The 26,060-nt window shown below is 36.3% G+C and overlaps 1 pseudogene; it reads right to left on the bottom strand.

The window, feature by feature from the left end:
- Positions 1-483: 483 nt before the first annotated feature.
- Positions 484-20,798, bottom strand: LOC149564540 (aquaporin NIP2-1-like; annotated as a pseudogene).
- Positions 20,799-26,060: the final 5,262 nt, after the last annotated feature.

Here is a 26,060-nt window from a genome sequence, read left to right as displayed (position 1 = left end):
GTAGTATGTTAAAAGGATTTAGAAGAGTTATATGATTAAACAGAATAGAGTTGGAATAGTGTTAGGATTGGCGACTTTCTTTGAAGATCTAATGTTTCACCTCTTTGAACATTAGGTAAATACAATAAAGACTAAATATTCCTTTCATTCATTATCATGATAAATTAATTCATATAAACCACCTATCAATAAATTCAACTAAAAAACTAACCAATTTAATTCTAATCACAATATTAAAAAAAACTATGTATTTTAGAACCATATCTTAGAGATGATGTATTCCAAAATTACGTGTTATTTATATACCAAAACAATAATCTTTTAGCAAATGAAGAACTCAACAAAAATAATAGTGATTAAAAACACAAAACTTAAGCTCATAACATGGGCTAAAAAAATACATCATTCCAAGCTTCTTAGTAATAAAATCTGGTATAAATAGAAGTATCAATGTCCAAGAATGACTCAATTGGCATTTAGATTTCAAAGAAAATCTTTCCTTCCATGTGCTGGAGAAGTTAGATTATGCCTTGATGACAACATACCCTGCATAAAATTAAAGGAAAACAGGATGAAAACAAGGGAAAGGAACAAACACAAATTGAAGTCAGATTCTAAATGATTAACTAAAAAACTAAATCTTTGAAAAGGGGGATAGATGAAAGTACCGCAGTGGAATAAATTGAAAGGGCAGAATTAACGAGCATTAAGAGGTAGGATACGATGATTTCCATAATCATAGCTTACAACACTAGACTTGAAGGCCTGGTTGTACCAATGTTTGATATTTCAGTAAACATTGCACCAAATGTAAAACAAGCTGCTACTAATCCACCCAACTAAGCTCCAATATAGGCTGGAACCTACACGTGATTTTCTTCTATTTAACTATTTTACTGCAACTTAAAGTAGGTATTATAGTCATTTCTAATTTAGATTGTGTATCTTGATATTGCTATTAGGATTTAACAGTGTAGTTGTTGAGTCAATTTTATTGATTCATGTTTCATGAGTAGTGGTTCACAAAAACTCATCTCTAATGAGAATGATTGGAACACTTAGCACTCATTAGATCTAGGTGATGCTTACATAGGTGAAGCACTAGAACTTTCTGGAAGATCACCCAAGTAGGTTTAACCATAGAGGAAACTCTGTAGTGAAGCATGATAGAGATGAAGTAGTACTAAGATGGTGACCTCCTAAGTCCTAGTACTTCACCTCTGCTAGCATCACCTAGATCCAATGAGTACTAAGTGTTCCATTCATTCTTATGAGAGATGGGTTTGTGTGAACCTCTACTCATGAAACATGGCTCAATAAGTTTGACTCAAAAACTACACAATTGAATCTTGATATCAATAGAAAAATTTTACTTGTAGAAAATATCTCCTACTTTAGATTGTGTATGTTCATCTTTATCATAATTTCAACATCACATTCTATAATCATATTCATGTTCCTATTCTACAAATTTTATTATTCTGATAATAGTTCACACAAAGTAATTCAAAAACCTTGATAGTGCAATAATTATAATACTAAAATGTGATTATATAAAAAGGTGCGATTGGAAAGGTCTGGAGAAAATAATATATATGGCTGAGTTAAAAAATCATTCATCTGATTTTTGAGGCTCTGTTTACATTAGACTTTAGAGACTGTGTACTAAATAAAATTTATGATGTTTCTATTAGAATGTAATTGTGCAGTTTTTAAAACAAATTTATTGACCCATGTTTCTTGAGTAGTACTTTACAAGAATCTATAACTTATGAGAATAAATGATACACTTAGCACTCAGTTCATTTAGGTGATCTTTCCATCACCTGTCTGAATACCACTCCAACTCAAATACACTTAACCATAAAATATCTCCAAAATTAAACCCTACTTATCTATAATTTTTTTTTTTAAAATCATCGTATATTGAGCATTTTGAATTGTAGAAGAAAAGTATTACTTACAGACCTTCTTCCATGAAAAATGCCCCACTATTGCAAATGAGAACATAACAGTAGGGTTCATATGCGTATGCATGAATATGCGGCCTATGCTAACACACACACTTCAACACGATCATTGTATGTGGATTCATCCCGGAATGAACATTGGATTGTTCATATGAAAATCAGCCAACAAAGTGACCTGTTTCCTTCTATCTAAAGGGAATTTCTTGTCACATATCCTTAGATTCGAGGTGTTTAAGCAACCAGACCCTGTAAGAATGAAGGATTTGAATGCAATTTAAGCTATATGAATGTGCAAGTAATCTAGATGAAATGCAAGCAATTATTCTAAGAAATAAAAGACATTAAACTAAAAATGTATGCATTATTACAGTAGATGAATTTAAACTAAGAATGCAAAATGTATGTAAAAATATGAGTAAATGTGAGTATGAATTCCAATAGCGATTCGATGCAAATTCTCCAAATTCATCCTCTCAAAGTGAAGAGATGAGGGTCTCTTAAATAGACTTTCCTGGAATCCATCAACGGTTGAGATCGATTTCAATCAACAGTCAGGATTAAAGGTGAAGTTCAGTCATAAAGGGAGATTTCCAAATTAAAGGGAGTTAACAGATTTAATTTGAGTAAAATAAGGAGTTAACTAATTCAATTTGAGTAGAAAAAGGAGTTAACTGATTTAACTCATTTTTGATCAATAGTGAACTGGAAATTTCCTTTTTTGAACTGAAGAGAGATTTTGGTGAAATATTTAATTTAATAAAATGAGATATGCTCTCATAATTACTTTTTTTATTTAATTAAATAATCTTTTAATTAATTAGAGACACTTTTCTTATTTAATTAAATAACTTCATTTAATTAATTAGGAATGGCTTCCCATTTAATTAAATAAATTTGTTTAATTAATTAGAAGTAAGTACTCCATTTAACAAAATAATTTTGTTTAATTAATTAGAAATACCTTTCCCATTTAATTAAATAATTACATTTAATTAATCAAGATAGGTGTATTTATTAAATTAAATAAATTTAATTCCATAGTACATTAGCCTTAGGATATTATTTAATTTAATTAAAGTATAAATACTTAATAATTAAATTATAATTAAATCAAGTAGGTTTAATGCGACTAATATGAGTACGTACTATAGGAATTAAATAAGAAATATGATGAATGCAGATTAGGGTTTTTTGCATCTGGAAGTCAAGTAGCGAATAGCAGAATGAGAATTGCCTATTAGAATAGGTCTTTAGGATTGGTTAAAAATAGACCAGAATTGGTATCATGGCAATGAGCCAATTTTGAGGTATTACATTTTGCCCCTCTTTGAATGAATGTGCGAGCAACACGTTCAATTCAAAGAAAATCAGAAAGCATGATGCAAAGATGAGATTGGTTTTGAAGTTGATGACACAGAGACCAATTGATAAGCTTTTAAGGGCTATCTCTAGAATAAAGCTTAATCCTAAAGAATCCAAGTAGAGCACTTAGATACCTAAGATTGGTAGCATTTAAAAGACTATCTCTAGAATAGAGCCTAATCTTTAAGGATCCAAATAGAACGTCTAGATACTTTAAAATGATAAGGATTTAAAAGGTTTCTTCAGAAAAAGGTTTAACCTTTAAGGATCTAGATAAAACATCTAGATACCTGAGAACAATAGCATTTAGAAGACTATCTCCAGAACAGAGCGTAATCTTCAAGGATACAGATAGAACACCTAGATACCTGAGATTGAAAGCATGTAGAAGACTATCTCCAGAACGGAGCTTAACCTTCAAGGATCCAGATAGAACACCTAGATACCCAAGAGATTAAAAAAAAAAGATAACAAGGTCTAATCATGAGTCATAGAATCATCCCCAGAATTAGGCTTGATCATCAGGAGTTAGGGTTTACACTGTCCCAATACCCATCTATCGAACTCTGAGAAGAGTTGTTATAAGGTTGATTAATTGATGAAAAGATAAGATAGATGGCAAAGATGCCAAATAGAAGGGAACAAAATGCCCTGAGTGATGAGATGCCCCAAGTGATAGGGACATAAGATGGGAACCAGATGCCCCAAGCAATAGGTATTCAATGATGTAATCATCTTGCCCCCTCGAGAGCGAATTTGAAAGATGACACACCAGAAATATGATTTGAAGTAGTATATCATGAGATGTAGAAGAAATTTGAGATTCAATAGAATCTAGAAGAGATCATAACGATCTAAAGAAGATTTAGGGTTGATTTGAAATGATTGCAAAGTCGCAAAGACCAAGTTTGACCATAAGTTGACCAAATTTAGCCATAGTTGACTTATGTTGAATATTTTCAAAATTCATTTTAAAAATATGGAGAATGTAAAGTTGAAAGGATTACAAGAATCACAAAGTATCAGACAGATTTGGGCTACACAAGCATTCGATTGCGTTGGTCCCTAAAATTTTAAAACACATTTTTGAAGCTCTTAGGTGTGTCAAATTTTGAATTTGATCTCGAAAATGGATCCAAAATGGTCCAATTAGCCAGGGGTGTGATTTTTGCGCAAATTCGAGCACTTGGAAAAATTTGGTCAACACCTATATAAGGGCTCGAAGGGTCATTTTCAATTCATTTGTGCTTTTGTCTTGTAGTGATTTTCAGCTCTGATAGAGACATGGCAGTGAATATGAGATATCATCATTTTGAGAGCTCTAAATGACACAACCGACTAGTAGACTACATACCACTGGTGAGTCGTCAATTTCCCATCTTCGTACTTTTGTTTTCATGCATTTCAAGGTCATTTATTGCACGTTTTAGCATGTTTTAGGATTGTCAAGTCTTTTTTCGCGCGAGACAGATCTCTTCTCGCAAGAAGATCTTCTTTCTTCACGTGAATAAACAGGATACGTTGTTTCTTCACACGTAGTCGAAGGATCTTCACGCGGGACAATTTTAGTTTCGCACGAAGGTGGATATTCTTTGCATGAGGCAATTCATGTTTCATGCGAGAATCTCTTTTCTCATGCGAGCAGCTCTATCTTCACACGAGAAGCTCTTTTTTCGCACGAATGCTAGATTCTTCATGCGAAGGAAAAATTATTTCGTGCGAGATTTCATGAATTTTGCACAAAATTTCGTGATAGTTTTGTGATTTTTGCACTTAGAAATTGCATTTTATTTCATTTTGATGCTTCAATTTGACTTGATACTGATCATTTGTTTGTCATTTTTTTGTTGTGCATGTAGGAGGTCTTTGGAGATGTTTCATTTAGGTTACACTATCTTCCATATGGAGAGTTATTATAGAGTCTGGATGACACAGATTGAGCACACATTGCCTGATTAGGTTTGTCTTCTCTTTGCCAAATTCTAGCCATGATGGTGAATCACAACTTACTCACAACTTTGGTAGAGCATTTCCATTCAGAGATGAACACCTTTCACTTGCTGATGGGTGAGATGACCATCACACCAGAGGACATCTGGAAGATCTTGCAGATTCCTTTCCACAGTGCTCGGGTGGTTTATGATACAGTGCCTCGATTAGGGACAGAGGCACTATCCATTGTATTTGGGAGAGAGCTACTGAGAGGTAGGGCCATGAGCTAGGATGAGTTGATGCATACTTATGGACCCACTCACAGGTTGACATCCATGCTGGGTATATTCTTGAGCTACTTCCTATGTCCTGATAAGGGACATCATGGGTTGGAGTGTGGATGGGGTGTCATGCTTCGCAAGATGCTGGAGGCACCAGAGATCTTTGGGTGGGGTTAGTGCATGTTGGTCCACCTTTTCCATGAGATGCACGAGGTCGTCTTCCATGAGAAGAAGACCATGGCAACGGGTGTATATGTATTACAGATCTGGGCTTGGGAGCATCTCCTTGTATGTAGGCTAATTTTTGAGGATGCTTGGGAGCCTATGGAGCCCTACATATGGAGATATTGAGGACATATTACCCAGGCCCACCTGGGTAAGACTGAGCACTAGCAAACTCATCTTGATGAACTAGTGTCCATTGTATGGCGACCATGGAGAGAGACAAAGGACTGGGATGACGCCCCTAGAGAGCTTCCATGGATGTTTAGTTCTCGACCTCTGGCGGGCAAGACGACATCAGTGATTGAGAGATTTGTTGTCTCATGAGTGTGGCAGCAGTATGGCCGACCATAGGACATTTCACTTGAGTTGTGCCTCTGCCAGGGTGTAGAAGGATATTGAGCGGGGATGGCCTCCACAGATGGATCTAGGGAGATCCATGATAGATATCCATAGTTTAGCTGTTGTTCAGTGGGACTACCTGCTAGAGGTAGTAGATGCAGGGATGACACCTGCATATTAGGCATTTTTAATCAGCCATCCATTCCCACATTTTACTGATCCAGTAGGGATGGCAGGGCAGGCAAAGAGACAGGCACCTCAGTAGTAGCAGGCACAGCCACAGACACCAATTCAGCTACAGTAGCAGTCATGAGTCTAGCATCAAGGAAAACAGATGTAGATTCCCCACATCAGATGGGATCAGACCCAAGTGCTATGGGTAGTGGGAGTGGACAGGGCCGACGCCGTAGGCAGAGGATAGAGGAGGAGGCCCCTCCGGAGAAGGCTCCTCAACAATAGGTGCCACCATAGCCACATGCACCACCACAGTAGCAGGCACCTAAGATGCTTGATGAGGATATGTCAGATCAGCCGGTAGGTGGGGTACACGATGTGGTACAGTGGTATCAGGAGCAGGTTCGTGCGGCCTCCCGACAATTGGGAGAGTTACAAATTGCAGTGGCGGTCTGGGATGCACAGCTGGTAGAGCGATAGTGGGAGACAGATCGTTAGAGGGAGCATGCAGAGACTACAGTGCAGAGACTAGATCTAGCACAGGATGAGATCTGCTTCCAGTCTACTCGGGATGTGTATTACTATGCTACATACACGAGCATTGTGCTAGATGAGACATTGCAGGTGCAGGATTTCTCTCAGTACACGCGAGAGTCTAGAGCTGCACGACCTCCTGTCAAGCCAAATATGCCACCACCGCCTCCCCCACCTATTGCCCTTGCTACTCCTGCTCCTCCTAGAGGTGAGGGTTCAGGACAGAGTTAGACAGTCTATGCCTAATTTTTGATTTTGATCCCTAGCTATGTATCGATTGGTGTGCCAGCACCACATGTATCATTTTTGATCGATTGCGCTCGAGTAGCACCTATTTTTGTACTGACCCATTCTTTGATATATATATATATATATATATATATATATATATATATATATATATATGAGATTTTGAGCCAAGTATTCTTGTGTACATGTCATTGTCTATTTTGTTTTGCTTTGATGTACATGAGATGTATGTTGTACTTAGATAGAATGCATATGTATGAACTGACATCTTACGTAGTGTTGCATGTTTTTGTTTGACAGTCACAGGTATTTCATTGAGGAGCATGAATCGACAAACCAAATGCTTGTACAACCATGGAGGAATCTGATGCATGTGGAGTATGAACAGAATTACCATCGAATTGTGTGCTAATGCAAATGAAGTATATAATGCAAGACTATGTTAAATGAAACCCTAGGTTTGGTTACCAATCCTCAATGATTTATCATCATTGGATATAAAATAAAGCTTGTATGTTATACAATTCCCACTGACATTGCAATCATGAAAATATGAATATAACATACATTATTGGGGTATCAGGATTAGATGTAAGCATTCGAGGCACAAGAAGCCAGAATGACTAGAATATTTCTCCCTTTTAATGTAGCAAGTTAACATAAGCATCAGAGCATAAACGCTAGGATGACCTGAATGTTGCTTGCATAACAAGCACACCAAACACATGGGAGATCCATCTTATGCTAAGTACTCAGTATTCATTCTGTCTGCAATGACCCTTGCATTCGTAACTTGAGATAGAAGTGTGCTAGATATACTCGCAGTGACCCGTACATTCACCTAGTAGGACGAGAATTAGTATGTACTATAGCATGAATACTTCACTCCAACAAACAAGGAGAAGAACCAACATTATTGGCATATTCATATAAAAGGAGTCGAGGTTCACATAGACATCCAATACGAGATGGAGGCTCTTATAGTGGACACCCCTCTTATAAGAATAGATCAACTTATTGGAACTAAACCATAAATAGAAAGCAAAGAAAAAGATCATGCCCTCAGTCATTACTTCTCTAGTCAAAGATGACATCATCGAGTTGCTCGAAGGGATATGATAAAGAAAAAAACAAAAGAAACAAAGAAAATGCTCAGCATATCAAACAAGTATATCATTTTTGAGTTCAATGTTTTTCAGGATTGATGTCAAGTGTCAATTTCCAAAATACATTCGAAAGAAATCTCTTCAGTAGGGTGACAACAGTAGGCAGATGTAGTTAGAATGACTGGTGACTGAGGTCAAAGAGTTATCTTCACGATGAAGAACCTAAGGAGGACTAAGCAACAGTAGACAGACACAGCCAGGATGACTAGTGACTGACGCAAAAGAGATCTTCCATAAAGGAATCTTGAGACATGACCCAAGCAACGGTAGGCAGACATAACTAAAACAACTGGTGACCATTGCAAAAGAGATTCTATGATGAGAATCTCAAAAAGAGTGACACTAGCAACAATAGAAAAAAACAGTCAAAATGACTGGTGACTGTCATGTAGGAGATTCTATGAGGAGAATCTCGAAAAGAGTGACACTAGCGACACTAGGTAGACGCAGTCAAAATGATTGGTGACTGTTGCTAAGAAGATTCTATAAGGAGAATCTTGAAAAGAGTGATACTAGCGACAGTAGGCAGACGCAGTTAGAATGACGAGTGACTATCGCGAAGGAGATTCTTTGAGGAGAATCTCGAAAAGAGTGACACTAGCGACAGTAGGCAGATACAGCGAGGACCACTGGTGACTATCATGAAAGAGATTCTATGAGAATCTCAAAAATAGTGACACTAAGGGGGAATGCCCCTGAGCTGTGACAAGACTCAATTCATGGATACATGAGTAGGAAGTAGGAAAGCAAAAGCATGAAAGCGATTGCATATAATAGCCAGAAGATGTGCTGCAACAAGATGAAGCATTGGGAACAAGAGGTGCCTGTTTACAAGATTTTCACTTTCTTGGCAAGTTTTCTCTTTTTTTTTTTTAGGACTTTTTTCAGATTTTTAGGATTTTTTTCAGGACATTTAGATATGTACAGAGAGCTTGCTAAGATTAAATCAACTGTAAAACCACTTCAAGTGGAGAGTGTTCATAGGCTCTTTAAGAACTTCTCCTTTGGTTGTGGAAAGCTAATAAGTGCCAGATCCATATACTGCAGTAATGATATAAGGACCTAGCTAGTTTGGTTCAAACTTTCCCTTTTGCATTCATTGTTGTTGATTCTTAGGATTCTCTCTCAGGACGAGATCACCCAGCTGGAAGTCACGTGGCCTAATTCTCTTGTTGTAGCTTCATGACATTCTTTGTTGATATGCTCATAAATGATCACAAGCCACTTGTCATCGTTCATCTAGTAACACAAGTTCTTGAAGCCAAGCTATCCTATAGTCATCATCAGTGATAAGGCCTTTCATGGAGATTCTCAAGGTAAGAATCTCAACCTCTATTGAAAGCATAGCATCTGCCCCATACACCAATGCAAAAGGAGTCGTGCCCAATGGAGTTCTAATGCTTGTCCTATATGCCCATAGGGCTAGATTGATCTAGAGATGCCAGTCTCTCCTTGACTTACTGAATATGCGATGAAATTTTTTGAGGATTTCCTTATTGGATGCCTCAGCTTGGCCATTACCCTGAGGGTAATAAATGGAAGACCAATGTTGTGTAATCTTGAATTTCTTGCACAATTCCTTGAGGTCTTTATTTTTGAACTGTCCTCAATTGTCAATAATGATTGAGGATGGTATACCATATCTACAAATGATGTAGTTTGTGATAAAAAGTGCTACAGTTTTGCCATCAGCAATTGTGAGAGGGATTGCCTCTACCCATTTTGTGAAATAATCTGTAGCGGCGATAATGAACTTATGTCCATTGGAAGAGGTTGGGTGAATCTGCCCCACCAAGTCAAAGGCCCATTGTTGAAATGGCCATGTTGTAGTAGAGGGAATCAGCTCTCTAGCTAGAGCATGAATGAGATTCTCGTGTAGCTGACACTGCTTGCAAGACCTAGCATATTTAATAGCTTCTTGTTCCATTTTAGGCTAGTAGTAACCAACATGAAGGAGTTTGCGAGATAGTGTTAGGCCATTGGAATGAGATCCAAAAATGCCTTCATGAATGTCAATTAGTACACGTTTGGACTCATCAGGTTCTAAACACCTAACGAGTGTTTTTTCGAGACCTCTTCTATACAGATCGTCAGCAATAATGACATAATGTGAAGCATTACGAATTAGGTAACGTTTCTCATTCTAGGTCAGACCTTCCAGAATGGTTTGATTACGAAGGTAGGAATAGATGTGATTATAGTGGGATGATTCTTGTCCTATAATAGAATAGATCATCCTGGAATCAGGTGTGTCATAGGCTGGGTAGTGTAACGGTTCCACCAAGAACTCATGTCGGAGATCATTTTTTGGCATTTGTAGCAGGGAGGCCAGAGTGGCCATAGCATCAGCCACTTTATTATTAGCATATGTGTGCAAAATACTTTGTCAAGTCATCAACCATGCATTTGTAAGGAATTAGTTTCTCATCCTTTGTTTGATACACATCATTTACTTGGTTGATAACAAGCTGAGAGTCACCGAAGATATCCAACTGATCTACTCTCCATTTAGCTGCAATTTTCATACCATTGATCAAACCTTCATATTTAGCAATGTTATTTGTACAAGGAAATAGAATCTTGTACGCTTTGGGCAATGAGTATCTCTGTGGTGTAATGAAGAGTAATCCAACACCTGATCCTTGCTGTGTGAAGGACCCATTAAAGAACATAACCCATGTATGATGAGTGAGTGTTAGAATTGACTCATCTGGAAAATCAATGTTTATTGGTAGAAGACTCTATATGGGTGCCTCAGCCACTGGTCTGCAATTTCCTGTCCCTTTATAGCTTTGCATTCAACATATTGGATGTCAAACTCACTTAGTATCATGACCCATTTAGCCAATCTTCCTATGAGAGCTGCCTTACTGAGCAAGTACTTTAATGGATCTATTTTAGCCATAAGCCATGTAGTGTGGGCAAGCATGTAGTGTCTCAACTTTTGGGAAGCAAAGACAACTGCCAAGCAAGATTTCTCAATAATGCTGTAGTTTTTCTCATAAGAGACCAATATTTAGCTCAAGTAATAAATAACTCTTTCTTTGTTGTCATTGTCTTCCTGAGCCAACAGGATTCCCAAAGATGTTTCAGTGGCTGAAATGTATAAAAGCAAAGGCTTCCCATGCATAGGAGGCATCAGGATTGGTGGACAAACAAGATATTGTTTAATCTATGTTAAGCTTTGCTCACAATCTTCGCTCCAATTGAATTTCACACCCTTATGTAAGGTCTTTGTGAAGGGTTTTGATTTATCTACCAATTGTGAAATAAGCCTACAAATAGATTTAAGCCTTCCCTGTAGTCCTCTCATCTGACTGATGTTTTGTGGTGGTGGCATGTCCATTATTACTTGCACTTTTTTTGGATCTACTTCAATTCCCTTTGTAGAAACAATATATCTGAACAATTTCCCCGATGTGATGCCAAATGCACATTTCTTAGGATTGAGTTGAAGACTAAATTTTTCCATATGATCTAGGATGGGTCCCAAATCATGCAAATGAGTATTGTGTTTAGCACTTTTGACCAAGGTATCATCAACATAGTCCTCCATGGTTCTATGCATCATGTCATGGAAAATCGTAGTGACAGCCCGCTGATATGTAGCTCCAGCATTCTTTAAACCAAATGGCATCACATTCCAACAAGGTTCCCCATGTACATGTGAAAGCTATTTTCTCTTGATCTTCTAGTGCAATTTTTATCTGATTGTATCCAAAAAAACCATCCATAAGTGAGTACATCTCATAGCCAGTTGTCATGTCCACGATCATATCTATATTAGGGAGCGAAAAGTCATCTTAGGACATGCTAAGTTAAGATCACGAAAGTCTATACAAACTCTGATAGATTTATCATGCTTGGAAATAGGAAAAATATTGGATATCCATTCAACATAATCAATTGCATGGATGAAACCAGCCTTTAGAAGTTTCTCCAATTCTGCTTTGACTAGCAATGCAACATGAGGATGCATTTTTTGAAGCTTTAGTTTAACTGGTTTAGTACCTGGTGTTATGGACAAGTGATGCATGATAAGATCAGGATCCAATCCTGGCATGTCAGAATATGTCTAGGTAAAATTTATTTTCTTCTTCTTGAAAAAGGCAATGAATTGTTCCTTTTTTTCAGTTGACAATGACTGAGCCAGATGTATCACATAAGGATGTTCTTTTGTGCCCAGGTTAATTGGCTATGTCGGCTCTATTAACATTGATGATCTCTCCTGAAAGTGACTGGGAAGGACATCAAATATCTCATCCATGGGTGCCTCAGAGAGGTTTTCACCCTTGGATACGTCTTTTGTTTTTACTTTTTTGGGATCTGACACTGCCACAATGTGGTTTTCACCATCAGACGTCTTGAATTTTTTCTTTTTAATTATGTGACTAAGATATTTGATGTCGGCCTCAATCATGTTGATGCTCTACTCATTGGTGGAAGACATTACAAGTTTGATAGCATTTAGGTAATAAGGAAGAGCATAGTCATTCTGGAACATGGGGACTTCATTATATGCATTGGCGTTCCATTCTATAAGCTCAAGATGTGTGAGTGAGAGAGTAGTGACTGGTTCAATTGCATTCATAGTATAGTCATTAAATGCATGGACCAGCAATTCAAGATCTATGGTGACCTCACCCACAGGTGTATTCAAACACCTCAGAATACTAATGTCAAGAATTGATGACTCTAGGACACTAGTTGGATTAGACCCTCGTGACCTAAACCTAGACGTTTCACTCACTTTGATTTGATTTTCATAGACATGCACTTGGTCAATGTCTTTATCAGTAGTCGCTTCTAAAAGATTTTCAAATTCATATTCACGAGAATCGGTGCTACATGGTGAGAGACTATAGAACTCCCCAACAGTGATAGGGACATAATCTCCTTCAGCCTCTAGATTCTTACAAAAATACTCAATACGGCATGATTGACTAGATTCTCTCATTTCTGGATGATATTTGAGTCACTCAGTATTGTCCTCAGAAGAATCACTCTTATCATCCATAGTGCTAGCATGGGCACAAAGTCATTTAGCTCAACAAAGAATTTAGCAAGATCATAAGGAATAGGATGAGGGTAAGAATCCTCATCATCAAATTCTTCCTCTCAAGTACTTGACTTAGATTGTGACTCATTTTCAGATGAACTCTTAGGTATGGGTATGAATTTATTGGATCTCAAATGGAAAGGGACCTTCTTAAACCCTAGGACAGTTATGTCACTATTGCTTTGAGCTATTTCTTTCATAGGATCTATTAAACCATTGTTATTGCACCCAATAGGACCAGTTCCCTTGTAACCAAAATGCTTCATAAGCTTAAGACCAAGCCCATACTTCTTAGGAGTGATTTCTTGAGCTTGTTCTATTAGGTCTACTAGAGCCTCTTCTTTGTAAAGCCATGCAACAATGGCTCTATTTTTTATTTCATCTTCTAAGGGAACTATAGCTTTGACAAAAGAGCCATTAAACTTGGTCTAAGGTGTCAACACGAATGGCTTCTTTGCTTCTAAGGGTCTCCCAAAATGTCGAGGGGACTCTGGAATAGATGTTAATGATAGCACTGGTTCCATGTGGTACTCTCCCATACCAGTTTCTTTCAATTTAAATGACTACTCAATTTGTTTTAGCTTATTGTTATGACAATCAGAAGACTCAAGGTTAGCAGGGACAAAAGAATTAGTAGCTTTGAGCATATTGCAAGTGTAGCTAGTAGTGGCAAGAATAGTAACTTCAGAGCCATGAAATGGGAATTTAATGCATTAATGGTATGTGGATGGCACATCGTGCATCTCATGTATCCATGGCTATCCCAACAAAATGTTGTAAGCTAAGGGAATTTCAAGCACCTGACAGGTGACATCCCTTTCGACAGGACCGACGCGAATTGGTAAAGTCACAAGACCTAGTGACTTTCATTCTACTTCATCATACACTTTAATAGTGATCTTTCATCGACGATCAAAAAAGTCCTCAGAATAATCTAATTGTCTAAGTAGAGCAGTAGAAACAATATTTAGGCCAGCGCCATTGTCAATGAGTACCCAACGAACATGTGTCTGGTGGATCATAACCTCAATGTGTAGAGGCTGATTGTGTGGGTGATTCAGTGAGTTTTCATCCTCCTCGGAGAAGGTCATAAGATGAGGTGAGGTCAGGTGACCTACCATGGATTGAAATTGCTCAAGATCAAGATCTTGAGGAACATTTTCCTCAGTGAGAGCTTTGTCCAGAATTTGCCTGTGAGTAGGCGAGATTTTAAGCAACTCAAATATGGAAATGTGAGCATTAGTTCATTTTAAATGATCTAGAACACTATAACTGGTTGTAGTCAACTTCGTTGTGTGTTTTGCACCTTTACCAAATGGATTAGCAAGGGTTTTGTCCTTATGTTGTTCAAGATTTCAAATAGGAGGTGTAGGGCCTTTGAGCACCAACTTTGCATGACAGTGAGTAACAACGTTAGCACAATGTTGCAAAGATGCATTATCCATGTTATTGGAAGTAGGGCCTCTTAAGACAAATGGTGTCTTGGGTTTGTCATTATCTTGCTTCCCCTTTATGGTAATAATGTTGCAGTATTCAAAATCTACAGGTTCAACCATGTGAATGACATTATCATCATTGGAATACATATAGTTGACCTTATTGTAGGGTTTTGGTTTCGAAGTCTCACTTTTTTCATAAGATGGGAAAGGCTCTTTGAACACCTTGTGGTCCAAGTTTTTGTTATGTCCATCTACCACAAGTTCACTAGCATCAATCATGTCCTGGACTTTATGACGCAAGTTTATACAGTTGCTCATTTTGTGTCCCTTTTTTTGATGATACTCACAAAATGAGGTCTCATTCCACCATGGTGGACATGGTTGTGGATCATAGGGACAAGGGTTATCCATTGGTGAGATAAGCTTGTGTTGTAGGAATGTTTTGTAAACCACATCCAAAGGTTCTCCTAAAGGCGTATACTCTCACTTGGGTCGTGTTGCCCATGAGTTTCTCGATTTGTTCCCAGATGCCTTATTGTCAAGAGGAGGCTTCTCAGCATTTTTGGCTACTTTGAGGCAATGTGTGAGATTAAATGCTGCTTTGGCAGGTTTGGGTGTGACATTATCAACAACTCCATCATGTACAATTTCTTGGTTCTTGTTGACATGTTTGGTTTTATCCCTGTTGGAAGTGGAACCTTGTTTTGTGTCTCTTTGAAGAGTGAGATCACCTTTATTGACCATAAATTCTTCGATACGGATAGCCTGTGTAATCATGTCTTCAAAAGTACGTGGACCTTGTAGTTGGACTCTATACCCGAAATCAGGTAAGAGGTTATTAGTGAAAATGTCGAGCTTCTCTATTTCTAGGATTTTACAGGAATACTTAGAGTAAAGTTGTCTCCACCATTGGAGGAAAGTGAGAAAAGGCTCGCCAACCTTCTATTTAAGGTTTCATAGATCTCGAATATTTATAGGATGTTGAATGTTATGAGAATATTGCTGAACAAATGAATTAGCAATTTCGTCAAACGTCTTGATACCAGGAGGTAAATGTGAGAACCACTCCAAAGCCTGACCACCTAGGCTTCTAGGGAATAAATGCATGAGGTACATTTGATTGTGTATAAACTCCATAGACAAAGCACCAAATTCCTGCAAGTGATCTTGGGGATTAGTAGTACCAAAGTACTTGTCATATCTAGGTAGTTCTACGCCTCATGGGAAAGGTGGCATGTTTATACTTTTGCCAAATGGGAATGAACAAAGAGCGCCCAATGTATATGTCTTTGTGGGTTTCTCTTTCTCATGCATCATCTAAGCCAATTGGTCTTGCATAATTTTTAGTTTTTTTTGGAGTTTAACGGTCTCAGTTTCTTCTTCACGTGTGATAATGGTCTCCACATTGAAATGTGTGGGCAGTTTAGCTCCCTCTTGGGTGAGTTTGAGAAAGTACTTTTCTTTCTCTTCGTTGAGTAGGATTCCCATGACCTTCTAAAAGTTTTTTTCTCTTCGACATTTTGCTATGTGTTCAGGAAGGATTTCTACCTCTTCCTGTTCCTCATCAGTGTCATATTCTTTCTCTTTCTCCTTGTCATCCCTAGGTTGTTCTGGATATCGACTATGACTACCCTGTTCAGGTTCATGATTAGTCATTATAGGAACATGTTCAATTTTCATACGGTGTGTTTCAAAAGGGTCTATGGAGAAAGGATCATACATTGTATTTGGGAATGTAGGACCTCTACCTATTTTAGTATCCTCTTGGTAAAAAGGATTCCTAATTTGTTGAACTTGAGATGACTTGGCAGGTGAGGAAGACTGTGAAGATGCCTCACTAGCCAAACTGGATACAGATTGCATAGTGAAAGGTAAGCTAACTCTACCACAATTACAACCCCTAGCACAACCATGTCTAAGGTTATCGGGATAAAACATGTTGTCGCTTCTGGTTGTGACAATCATAGGCAAGGACAAGAAGCTAGAACTTGGACAAAGACTACACTAAGACTGAGTCTCAAAAAGGAAAAGATAATAGCAAGAATTTTGTTCACTAAGGCACAAATGGTCTGATTTAAAGGCTAGAAAAGCCAGAGATTATGACCACTATGACACAAAGTATGACAAGCATTAAGACGAGGACCAAAATTACTTATGAGACGAGACTAGTCAAGGTATAAGACATAAGTCTTCAGCTAAGTGAAGTGTCACTATTTCAAGACTATTTGCAAATAGAGAGCGATAAACAGACACGTAAAAGGATAGCATGCAGATAGCAGGTAGCTAGAATAGACCCAAATTGGTAATGCTGATATAAAGTCTCGCGTGAAAAACCTTTAGAGTTCACGCGAAGAAGTTTTACAGGCCGCACGAAGATGTTTCTATCTCGTGCGAAGGTCAATAACAGTAGTTTAATTTTGTGAAAAAATGTTCACAGGATCGCGCGAAGATACACAACAAGAATTTAATTTCTTGCAAGGAAAAAATGGCTTCGTGCGAGTTCTAGATGATTTCGCATGAGACCCAAATGATTTTGCACGAAAGGGCAGAACAGTTTCACAACAGTGACTGATTTTAACAAAATTTTTGATCATTCCAATAACCAGGCAAATAAACAGGCATGTAGAATAGCAAGCAAGTGATATCAAGCATGTCTGAAAATAATGAGCAAGGGCAAAAGCAACCTTGCACATGAACAATCAAGTGACTTAGTTTGTGCTAATCCCTAAGAGAGCTATTTGTGTATTTTTTCAAAGAGTTTTGCAATCACGTGTACATCTCTAGAAAATAAAAGTTGGCCTCTCTAAGGTATTTAGTAATGGTTTGACTCTGCAACTTTTATGACTCACAGGGGTGACCTCCAATCCCGACACACCAAGGTTTTGACATAGTTCGAGAACTTAATCTTCAAGAGCTGCTAGGGAGATCTGACAACCCACAATGAACCACACCCATGGAGATTTCTTTCATAAGGACATTTATATAGCGGTTTTCACTACCATGGCAAAAATGGCTATTATCGCTTGAGGTTCCGTCAATGCAATTTTCCCTATAGAGGGATTTTCTGCTACGGTTAACCCTCTCTAAAGGTGATCAACTCACAATAGTATACCACAAGGGGACTTAGCTTCTAGATTCAAGGTTTTGACACCTTTTCACCTTTAGCCCAATCAAAGTAGACAGATTAATTTGACATGCTAAACCAAGATTATCTCTTAAAGATCTATGATATCATCTCCCAGTGATCTATCAACTTCTTTGGAGAAAGGATGCTTTAATCAACAAGTTGAAGATTCATTTATCTGCGAGATGCTCAAAGTATCCTCCCCACCTACAAGGAATCCATCTTAGAGAGGAGTTTCACTAGGAACCCACTGCTTCAAGATCCACGAATAGTGTTCATGGGAGCTTAATTACTATGTGTATATAGATGTTAATTTTTGAAAGCAAATCTATCCAAAAGCAATCAAAAAAGCACAAGGTGGTACACTTAACGCTTTAACTAATGTGAGGTGAGTCCAAAGATGTGGAACATTTAACCCCTCACACAAGCTAGCACGAGTCCACAACTGAGAAACTAGTGAGTTCTAGAAAGCACAAAAGGGTTTCCTAGTGGAGCCTTTAACGCTTCTATCTTGTAGACCCCTCCCCTTTAACGTGGTGTTGATCTTGCAACCATAGGGTGGAATGAGGGGCCAATGGATTATCGAGTCCAATAACCCAAAATAGCTATCTAAATCTATCACTAGTACCTAAGCCTGGTAAATGAATACTAACAAAGATCACACCCTAGTATCAAATTATGCATGTGTTGTAAAATGAAAATACGGAAGGAAACACACACAAGCTTGACATGAGAGATGTATGTTTTAGATCCAAATGAAGTGTTATCAACTAAGGAAGGTTACCTGGTGATCCTCGGAATGCACTTAGTAGATTTTACCTATTTTTGACAACTTTATCATGCTTTTCCAATTGTCCTGCAAACAGCTGTTATGCTGTTCCAAAAAAAATTAGAAAATACAAAAACACTAGAAACCGTGAATAGTCAGCAGAAAAACCAGAAAACACGAAAATCAATGAAAAAAATTGCCTCTGTCAGCAGAGTTTCGCGCGAAATTCTTGATAGTTCGCGCGAAGAATTTTTATGGCCCGCACAAAATTATATTCGGCTCATGCGAAGAAACAGGTTTCACACAAAGTTTTGTGTGCCCAAGAACTTTCTCGTGCAATGTGAAAAGAATCTTCGTGTGAAGATTATGGATCCTCGCACAAAAATGAATAGTCTCGTGCAAAGATTCTTGAATCTGTACGGACCAGTACGGACAGAGAACAAAAAAATGATTAAAAAATAGAAAGAGGCCAGAAAAATTAATTTTTGATCCCCATAGTGGGCGCCAGAAATGTATGCGTGAATATGCAGCCTATGCTAACACACACACACTTCAACACGATCATTGTATGCAATTCATCCCGGAATGAACATTGGATTGTTCATACGAAAATTAGCCAACAAAGTGACCTGTTGGCTTCTATCTAAAGGGAGTTGCTTGTCAGATATCCTCAGATTCGAGGTGTTTAAGCAACCAGACCCTATAAGAATGAAGGATTTGAATGCAATTTAAGCTATATAAATGTGCAAGTAATCTAGATGAAATGCAAGCAATTATTCTAAGAAATAAAAGACATTAAACTAAAAATGTATGCATTATTAAGCTAGATGAACTTAAATTAAGAATGCAAAATGTATGTAAAAATATGAGCAAATGTGAGTATGAATTCCAGCAGCGATTCGATGCAAATTCTCCAAATTCATCCTCTCAAAATGAAGAGATGAGGGTCTCTTAAATAGACTTTCCTAGAATCCATCAATGGTTGAAATCGATTTCAATCAATGGTCAGGATTAAAGGTGAAGTTCAGTCATAAAGGGAGATTCCCAAATTAAAGGGAGTTAACAGATTTAATTTGAGTAAAATAAGGAGTTAACTAATTCAATTTGAGTAGAAAAAGGAGTTAATTGATTTAACTCATTTTTTATCAATAGTGAACTGGAAATTTCCCTTTTTGAATTGAAGAGAGATTTTGGTGAAATATTTAATTTAATAAAATGAGATATGCTCTCATAATTACTTTTTCTATTTAATTAAATAATCTTTTAATTAATTAGAGACACTTTTCTTATTTAATTAAATAACTTCATTTAATTAATTAGGAATGGCTTCCCATTTAATTAAATAACTTTGTTTAATTAATTAGAAGTAAGTACTCCATTTAATTAAATAATTTTGTTTAATTAATTAGAAATACCTTTTCCATTTAATTAAATAATTACATTTAATTAATCAAGATAGGCATATTTATTAAATTAAATAAATTTAATTCCATAGTACATTAGCCTTAGGATATAATTTAATTTAATTAAAGTATAAATACTTAATAATTAAATTATAATTAAATCAAGTAGGTTTAATGCGGCTAATATGAGTACGTACTATAGGAATTAAATAAGAAATATGATGAATGCAGATTAGGGTTTTTTGCATCTGACAATTAAGTCAAGTAGCAAATAGAAAAATGAGAATTGCCTATTAGAATAGGTCTTTAGGATTGGTTAAAAATAGACCAGAATTGGTATCATGGCAATGAGCCAATTTTGGGGTATTACAATATGAGCTCCAAAAATGTGGCCAATAGAGTATATCATGACTGTTACAATTAGTCCAGAAGCCATTGCACTTCCATGTTTTGATACCAAGTTCTCATTTTTCTGACTCAGCATTGATGAGCCACATGTAAAAAACACCAGAAAATATGTAGAAATGATCTCTGCTACAACCTGGATAAAGGCATTTTTGACTTCACAATATAATCATCATTTATATATGTTTTATGAAATACAAATGTGAAGCTTTTATAACTTTTGAAGAAGTGTAGGTGGGAAAAATTCAATTCATTTGTCATAGCAATGAGCGAGTTTGTTGTAGTCTTCACCTTGTTCAAATACTCTTTCAATGGAAGAACCACCCTGAGCTTGATCATTATCTTTATCTGCTAGTGAAGGCAACATTTTTCCTGAATAATTCAATTCCAAATCTATTTAAGTTGAACATCCATGTCACAGGTGCCTTAGAATGACCAGCTATACCAATGGCAGTACCTATCTGAAAAGGTACAGTGACTACATGATACAAAATTATCTAGATGAAAAGAAAGTAGTAGATAAAAGCCTTAGAAACCTAGCAAGCTTGCAATGTTGAAAATATCAAGTGCAAACAATGGTATGCGGCCATATCGGAAGTATGAATAGGTAGAATTAAGTTGGATATAAGCTTTGGTTTCACAAAAGGGCCCTTTTAAGCCTGTGTCTAGTTATTAATTTTTTAATGGTAGACAAATTTAAAACTATTAAGTTTTAGAATGTGAAAAAGTTGGTAGTCTTAGATATTTTTGTAAAATAGTTCAGTTAAAGAATATAAAATTTCTTATAAAAAAGCATAGACTGATAAGACGACAGCTAAAAGTTTTTTAAGGTAAGATAAAGCCTTTAACTGAAAAGAATAGCTATATCTAATATGGTAGGAAGAAAGACAATCTAAAATGTTGAAATTCATATTCTATTATTCATAAGACTCAGTTTCTTGTAATAAAACCCATTCAACAAATAAAAATTTCCTACAATGATTCTATAAAACCCCTTCCTATTACCTGGTCTGTTACAACTAATGTTGAAGGAAAAAGCAGAGAGAAAGGAAGGGAAGAAGTCAAGATCAGGATATGGAATGCAAAACACCCAAATTTATTAGGTTAGTTTATATTGGGAACATAACATAGCAAATTATTTTTTCCTTTTCCTTCATCTTGATTAAATATCAAGATGATTTACTTCATTTTGATTATGTCAAGATGATTCAAGATTGGACATGACAATTCCTAGGATACACCGATGAGTTCTTAAGATGCATTGATGAATTCTAACCGTATATGAATTTTATAATCACCTTGTTAATATCTGCCACTTCATCTTTGCATTATTGGAACAGAGTGAATCCAAAGCTATTCTAAATTTAAAGTGGTTGGATTCTCCATGGCTATTATCTTACTATCTAAATGCTTTCTTTAATGGATTCTATAACCATCCCATTGAAATCCATGAAGAAAAATAAAAACACTACTTGTTTTTTTCTGAACATGGCCTCAATTAATCCTCAAGCAATCTAAATATATTTCTTTTGAACATGGTAGGACACTCTTCTTAAAGGCCACTGGCCAGCAAATTTACATCTAGTATTTTGCAAAGAAGATTCACAGAAGTTCATGAATAGGCAGTTCATAAATTTATCTATAAAAAATGCTTTATTATTGAATCTTTGAGTATAATGAATTTTTAGGGAAATGCACTGCACCAGACGATAGAACAGATGAAGAAAACCTCACAAATGAATAGGGTTGAATTAGAAATTTAGATGAAAACATCTAGATCTAGTGGTCAAACCTACTTGTAAGCAATTCTCTTGTGGTTGTAAATTTAAGGCTCGGATATAATGTAATTTGATGAGCTATTTTTTAGAGTACTGTGTTCTATGAAGGGAAACATGGTATAGGATTAATCAAGACCTAGATATAAGAATTTCTACTTTGTAATTTGAGTTTGTCTACTTGCCCTCGGCCTATTAATTTTGGCCGTTAGCTAATTATCTATTATTTTAGATTAGTCAAATAAATATTTTTATTACTCTAAATTTATATATTCTAATTATTAAAATTTATCCCATCACTAGCTTTGTTGGAGTTCATATTTTAGACTAAGTTCGAAATAAATATGAATATTGTTGGCTAATTTCTTTAATGTGAAAAGATAAAATATTAATTTGCATTAATAATTTTAAAAAAATATATGAAAATAAGAAAATCTTCATGAATCTATCATTATCGTAGGGACAATATTTAATGTATTGGGAAAATTTTTTGTCTTCAAAGGAAAAAATATTGAAGTGTATTGGCAAAATGTTTTTGATAAAAGCAACAACAAGAGGGTGTTGGCATTTGGTACAGAGAGCACATCAATTGCACACTAATGAATAAGTAATAACATCTAAGTGAGAGTTGAAAAACCTAAAAAACTTTCTACCTCTATAAAAAAACTAGCTTATAAAAAGTAATAAGCATTCATCTACTAATATAAACAACCATCCAAAATCTAAACATAATGGTACAAAATTTTATCAGAATATAGTAATTAACCATTGTAAAATGTCATGCATGGCCAACGTCTAGGGCTAAATTAAAAATATGAAAATAATAAAAAGTAATAGAGCCTCTAGGGTTGTGTTGTGGTTTCACAATGCATTCCCCATTTTTGCACAAAAAATGGAGACCCCCTAGTTAGAATTTTCCCTACCAGGCTCCTACTTCAGAGTCTAGGTCATTTTGGACCCTGCCCCGAATTAGGGTCAAACCCCAGTCTCTAACTAGGTAAGTTAGACAATCAAAAACATAGAAAAGAATCTCATTCGAGGAGAATTTGTACTCTAAAATAGGTTCACACATCCACACCTTTAAAAGGTGTACATATATGCACCCTCTTGGAGGTGTACAAATGTACAACTCCAAATGTGCACACTCCTAGAGGTGTGCACCTATACGCCCTCCAAGGTTACACATGTGCACACATCCAAAGGTGCACACTTGCATAGTATTCCCCTCTCACTTGTTGAGTTAGGCATCATCTGGAAAAGGGAGGCTGATCATGATAGTGAGAAAATTGTACTGTAAATTTTAAGAACTTGTACACATGCATCAATTGTAAGTTGATTAATGTATGATAATGCAGGGTAGACACATAAAGGTTTTCTCAAGTGTCATCACAAGTATCTATACTCTCATTGCCTTTTTATCGTTGCATGAGATCCAATGAAACATAGGGACTCATTGTTTCCCTAGTTAATTATGATAATCATATCATCGGTGATAACACATTCCCAAGATGATGTTGAGATCCAAGGATGCAATAAAAAAGATACAAGTTTAGAACTTCATGACAGTTCAAAACATGAAGTCTTAGATGCATAGGACAACAATCTAAACATAGGACAAAATAGAGAAATATTTAGTATCTTATTGAGCTTCACTTTGTTTCAAGAATAGTTTAATATTCTCTACTAAATAGGGCCAACCACGTGAAGGTGGAAGCTCATTGGGCCCCACCCCCCTCCCCCTAACATCACTCTACATTCCTCGTTAACATCTAACATTCATTCATTCTTTCAACCATTAATAAAATGTAACATTCAATCAATATCACATGACAACATTCAATCAATATCAAAAGATAACATTCATTAACACATTAGATTTGTTAACATCATCAATATTCTACATTAACACATAATTCATGAACATTCATTAGCACATAATTAAATTCATTGAGACATAAATTTCAGTCATTATCAATTAAGGTATGTAGATGACAATCATTTCTTTTTTTTCTTTCTATTTCTTTTTTCTATGTAAGCTCTAAGAGGAGCATCAATATCATCATCAATTCCCCCCCTCATCAGTTGTTTTGTTCTCTGTTCTTGATGATCTCAAATTCCTATCCTATTGCAAAGGGGGGTCCTCTGCAATAACTAATAAAAGAGTTAAATTAAAAATAATTTATTATAATTGTTACAAGTATTTAATTATTTTAAATAACATAACTGTGGCACTCTTTACCTAATCTAACCACATCATTTTGTCTGGACTCAACGTCAACATGCTCATGAACATTGACCCCTCGATCCTCTATAGCTGCTATACAAAATTTTACGTTAATCCAAACACCAATTGCAATCACATATAAAAATTTAAATAGAAAATGTATACCTCCACCACTGGGATGCACATCATGTGAACCTTCAACATCCACAGATTGTGTAGAAGGATTGTCAGGTTGCATTCAAACATCCTACACATTTTTATCATTGCTTTCTTAAAACAGATATACTCACTTTATATTGGAACTTAACATCAAATAGACTAATTGGTAAAGTATTCAATTCAAACTAAATTTCATTTAGCTTATTTACCTATGACTTAGATGCATCATCATTAGAACCTTCCACACTAATTTTAGCTTGTAGTCGTTCAGCCACAACTCTATAGCCTTGTTGGAAGCCAATTCTCTTATCCTCTTCTGTGAGGCATCTCTTGAAATTTGAGCCCTACATTTTTGCATGGTTTGGTGGATTTTACTTGCATTATTTCATCAACCAATGGAGGGTAGTTAAAATATCAAAAGGAAATATGAAAGTTTCCAAAACACTTAGTGTCAAGGTTGGGTATATGAGGCCTTGAATGGTACAAGGGAGAAGTAACTAGTATGTAGCCTTATGTGATGAGTTGGGTCCATGAATTAAAGGAGTAGTTGTAACAGCAGATTAGTTCCTTGTTTGAAGGTGAATCAAGCCTTGAATGTTCTTATGGAGAATAGAGGATTGGGGTGATAACTTGAATTTCTTAGTTGTTCCAAGGTGCTAGGAGTTTGTTGGTGCTTCCAAAGTGTGTTACTCTGCATCATATATTGGTGTGGAGGAACATTGAGATCCAAGTTGAGGATCAGGAGCATAGACAAGCTAGTCTATCCTAGCATTTCCCATCACAATATATAAAAAATTTGATACAATATTTCATTTAATAATACTTACAACTCGTGCTTGAAGTTTTGAAAAACCACCAAAGCTGAGCTTATGTGTCTCGTGCTTTTCTAGTGTTTCCTTTATTGCCTTTGATGTGTCAGGCAATCTATGAAAAGTTTGAAATATGTTAGATAGCATAAATATAGAGGTTAATTAGTACATAATTACATTCTCAACAGTATCACATACCTTTCTGTACTCTCTACTGGTGTAATATTATTTTTCTTGTCAGTTTTATACTTTCCATCCAAAATCAGAGCCTGCCACTCAGCCTCAGGAACATAGGATAGATGCTCTTACCTGGGGTTATCCTGTAAACCTTTTCTATACTAGTCCCTAATATACTTCAAACATGAACCAACTTTTTCAAGGAGCTTCTTTCTCTCAAATGCATGAGGTCCAAAGAGTTGGGTCATGCTCTCTATAAGATCATCCTTCAATAGTTTGTCTTGGTTATTCCACCTTTTAAGTAAAAAAAAACATGTTAGAATCATAAATGAAGTGAAGCTACCTTTAATATAGTTCAAGAAATGGATCAAAAGGAAAACTATTCTAGCAATGATATGAAATCAAAATAGTGGTTTGGGGTTTTAGTTAGGATATGATGTTCCACCAGGTACGCAGGGTGGGCCCAAATATTCGCAAACACTCAT

The sequence above is a fragment of the Cupressus sempervirens genome, chromosome 3 (genome assembly GCF_028749045.1).
Source record: "Cupressus sempervirens isolate cs-2001-9-10 chromosome 3, ASM2874904v1, whole genome shotgun sequence".
NCBI classification, from domain to species: domain Eukaryota; kingdom Viridiplantae; phylum Streptophyta; class Pinopsida; order Cupressales; family Cupressaceae; genus Cupressus; species Cupressus sempervirens.
Note: the sequence above shows the minus strand (reverse complement) of the source record. Positions and strands in the feature narration are given on the sequence as shown.